Raw genomic sequence first — 5,000 nt, forward strand, 5'->3', positions numbered from 1 at the left:
GGAATGGAACACTAGCACACATCACGACATATGACAGAAGAGGATCCCCATAAACTGGTTACAATATAAACAAAACTGAAAACATAATAAAATACACAGATAAATGAACAAATGGAAGTAAATAACTATATACATTTATTATTATTATTATTATATATACATACATACATAATAATGATAATAATAATAATAATAATAATAAGTGGGTGTAAACACATGAACAAAATAAGAATAAACAAAAACAAATTACTCGAATGTATAAAACAGGAGATACAAATATTACAGGCATTTCCCCACCCACACACACACACACTAACTAAACATAGACGCACATAGAGATATACGCATGCGCAAATGAAGACACAATAGAAATTTAAAATGGCTGACGGTTAGTAAGGAGAGATACACAAATAAGAAAGAAGAAAGCAAAGGACCACTGGTGCGGTTACAGGAGTATGACGAAAGAACTCTGGCCAAAATAAGATTAAGATTAATGTAAAAAATAAATAACGCTGAAGCAAAGTAACACCAAATATATAGTGCGTGTGTTTTTATTGGCTAAACTGGCAAAATGACCATTCCTAAATACAACAATATATATATATATATATATATATATGTATATATATATATATATTCAAACTTAAATTATGTACATTATTTGGTGATCAGTAAATTCCACCAGTTAAATTTCACCATAGGTAAATTACACCATGGTATATTCTACCATGGTAAATATCACCATAGGTGAAATTATCATTATTATTGTTATTAATATCATTATCAAATCATTATTTAGAAGGGTTCCACAATGCTTTGTGCTCATCACCTAACATCCACACATCCAAATTTGTGGAAACTATGCACTGCCCTTGAACCTGAGGAAGGATTAAGCCAGACAAAAATTGCACACGTTCGAAGTGGAGACTCAACAACAACAAAAAAAGACCTATCAAATTATTGATGCATGACTGAAGAAGCTAGTTCAGGAATATCACAATGAAAACCCTCTGCAATTTTTAAGAAGTATTGCACACAATTTGTCTTAAGAAATTTTTCTTTAAATGAATTAAAACTTTCTTATCCTAAGTCTACTTCACAATGTACTCACTGTTATTTTTTATCCTATTGTTATAATAAAATGTATGCTAAAATTTAATATTTTCTTTCTTTATCCCAAATTATATTATGTTTGAAATTTTGTGATGAGTCTTTTTCATAGATTCTTGCTCGATGGGAGTACATTAAAGTGATCCCATATCAATTCAAGTAGATTATAAAGATTATTTTCTATCTCACCTTCAGATTCTCTCTCTCTCTCTCTCTCTTCTTTAGACTTGAGAGATAGACAGATTAAATAACATGGTTAGTTTCTCTAGACCCACAGTCTAGAGAAACTGACCATGGTGATTATTAGTGGGTGGAATTTACCATGGTGGAACCGTAGTGGAATTTACCTAGAACCCATTATATATATATATACAAGTTGTGTACATTGATTATATGTATATAAATATACATACATTATAATTGTAGTATATTGCTCCCTAAGATTTGTATCTATTTTCCATAATTTTGGTTTAAGGATATTTAACTTTGATGAATTATGAAGAATTACATAAGTTGATTTAAATTCATATCTTCACTTGGTTATTATTGCATTGTATGTTACTAATTTATTATCCCCCACCCCCATTTTTTTTCCTACCTAATACTGTTTTGGTTTTAGCAGGCAAGATAATTTTGCTTTTGCTAAATATATTTCTTGATATTATTTGATTAAGCAATTCTATATCAACTTATTTTCTTTAATCAATGTGCTTTCTCTACTATTTATTTCTAAGAGGATGCAAACATTTAACTGCTGAAGCATGTAACTCATTCATTTGTACATATATTAAAAATTTAATGTCAATTTAAATGTTATTTTCAGTGTATTGTTCTCATAAATTCTTTGTTCTTATTTATGTCATGTCATTTGATTATATTATGTCAGATGTAATCACTCATAGCTAAACTTTTTACATTTTCTTCTTAACTTTTTATATCACACTAAAATCTATAACTGCTTTGTAACTGCTCGTTGAATAACTAGATGATATTTCTGATGCTTTCATGAACTTACTCGATTTTAATGAAATGGGATGGGGGAAGAAACTAAATCAAGTTTTTTGTACAAAAATTTAAACTACCTTTATATTTATTTTTGAATTTAAGTTTGTAAGAAGAATTTTTCCGAGCATTTTCTTAAAATTTATGTATCACTCTATTTGAAAAAGCTTTCTGTGCAAAGAAATTAGTATGAAGATGGCTTTTGAGTAATGAGTCATAGATTCTGTCATTTCTTGTGAATCATAAACATAAATTGGGAAACTATTAGGGATAATCAGGAAGACTTCTGCTTAAACCTCATTTGAAAATTTTGGATATAATCACATAATGTACAAGAGCGTCAATCAACTTGCAAAGCATTTACTAGTTACCTCTGTGGATAGGAATCCCTGTCACTGTAGGTCTTGTCAACAGAAAGATTTTAATCCAACACCAGAAAATGAATAATCAGTAATTTGCAGTGTTTAGAGCAGAGAATTTGTTATATCTGAGTTGGTTGTTAAGAGTTGAATGAAATTAGATACAAATGCATAATCCATGATGACAATGGTTGATATTAAATACTATCTAGTGTTTCTGATTCCTATGACATAATCTTTTACTTGAGAAGTAGATCAAACACTATGAAAGCATACTAATTAAAAGCCTTTTAGTGTTTATTACTCCTCTATCAGAGAAGCCAGGGCTCTTGCATTTCCTTGTCACATTCTTTGGAGTACCATGTTCTTTCTAGTTTTTCTTTTTGTCTTTTTTGAAATTGTCAGTTTGACTCAGAGTAAATATATTTTCCTTTATTTTTAAAAAATCAGAATATACAAAATAGACATTATGACAAGTATTAACCATCTCTGTCAACCCGTAGTACATAAAATAGAAATGATTTATTGTAATATAACATAATGACAGTTTAAAGTTCTATTCTAGATAGATTTCTCATTCATTTATAAGTATGTTTGTATATATATTATGTAGTAAGGCTTCAAGAAGTAGAAAAACACTTGATCAGCTAAGAGAGTAAAGATAATCTTATAATAAAAATCTAAAAATCTTGTAAAAACAGTTACCCAGGGTTTTCTGGTTGAAATAATAAAAAAGACAACTGACAAGCGGTCGTTTTCAGTTTGATAAATGGCAGAATAGATTATTATTTTGACCGGAAAACCCTGGGTAGCTGTTTTTATAAGATTTGTGATTTTTTATTATAAGATTATGTGTGTGTGTGTGCATGCATGCATTGAACTGTATCTTAGTTTTTGGGGTTAAAGTTAAATTTGTTCTTCAGAAAGTATAATTCATAATAAAGTTGTATGGCAGTGCTTTAGAATATTATGAAGGCAGTATTTGTTTGTGTTAGAAAAAGTACCTTACAGTTTTTAGTTAAGTCTAATTGAATATTGCCTCCCCTTAAATTAAAGCCATGTGTTCTTGTCAGAAAACAATATTTTAGTATTTTTGTGTTAAAAAGTTTTAGAAATAGTAATTATTCAAATAAAAGTACATTAAAATGATTTTAGATTTTTATGCATGTTTACATTCAAAAATATTTTGCACGACCATTTTAAGGACTTTCAATAATTTGCTTCTGTGACTTAAATTACTAAGTGAAAGCCAGAAATTACTTTCAATTTGTATGTTCATTTTTGTTTTGTTTTTGTGATGTGTATGATTGTCTCTGTGTTACAGTTTAACAAAAAGTAAAATTGAGATAACTATTGTTGCTTAAATTTTCACTTCCCCAGCCTGGCCAAGTGGCTGGAACTAGTAAAATTACAAATGCAATTTCTCTTATACATAATTTTTAATTCTTTAGAATAGTTTTCTAGGAAAACTTAGCTTTCTTAGATCACAAATTATCAATGTAAAATGAATTCTTAGAAACATGATTCCTGAAATTGATTTCGAAATCCTCTGATCAATGTTTAGTGGAAAAAAGATAAAAAATATCAGCTCACATATCTATACAAATATATCCAAATGTAGACACAAACATGTATATTTAAGTATTTAAATGTTTATTGCCATTTAAAGGTAGTCTCAAGTTTGAATTTTGAAGGAATCAAATAGAATTAGAAATTTAAGTTAAAAACAACAAAGAAAATGTTTGCAAAGATTATGTATAACATGAATTTCATAATCTACATGATGTAAAATTTGATTCTACACAATAGAGAAAGCATAGTAAAAATTTGTTTGAAGAACTAAAATATATGTCTGTAATTGTCAAAGCATAAATGAAATTCATTAAAGTTAAATTAAGGATAATTTCTTAAAAAATAAATAGTATTTATTAAGTTTCAAGTTAGAGGTCTTTGAGTTTTTCATTTGGTTCTAGAAAAATCTTTATTATAGACTGGGTTTGCTTTAGGCCAATTTATTCATTGGTAATTTCTTACTACATCAAAGTAAAATGAAATCCCAGTGTCAGACTTGAGTTAGCAATAAACTGAGTATACTGATTGCAACAGTGAAGTTACTCTATCATGCCAGAAAGAAAGATGTATCAGCATTCAGTTATATATATTTTACTTATGATGATTATCAAATTTAATAACTGCTAAATTTAGGGTTCAGATATTAAGATTCAAAGATTTATACAAAGCATAAACTATAGATTAAATTTTTCTTTATAAATATTAAATTGAAAATTTATCTGAAAAAGTTAAAATATTTACACTAGATTCTGATGCACCATGTATATTTGACTTGATGTTTTAATAAAATGCATCATTTCATGGTTTATTGTATCGATTTCCAACAACTTATATGAAAAATAATTTGAATATAACTTAGCATTTTCTGCTTTCATGAATCATAACTTGTTAATAAGTTGGTCTAAAACAAGATATGGTAACTTATTCTCCAGTCAATTAGGCTTCATAATACCTATT

The 5,000-nt window shown here is 27.9% G+C and overlaps 1 protein-coding gene across 1 annotated transcript in view; it reads left to right on the top strand.

Moving 5' to 3' along the window:
- Positions 1–5,000, top strand: part of LOC115223639 (collagen alpha-3(VI) chain) — a 146,226-nt gene that overhangs the window by 75,835 nt on the left and 65,391 nt on the right.

This window comes from Octopus sinensis, linkage group LG23, assembly GCF_006345805.1.
Source record: "Octopus sinensis linkage group LG23, ASM634580v1, whole genome shotgun sequence".
In the NCBI taxonomy this organism is placed as follows: Eukaryota; Metazoa; Mollusca; class Cephalopoda; order Octopoda; family Octopodidae; genus Octopus; species Octopus sinensis.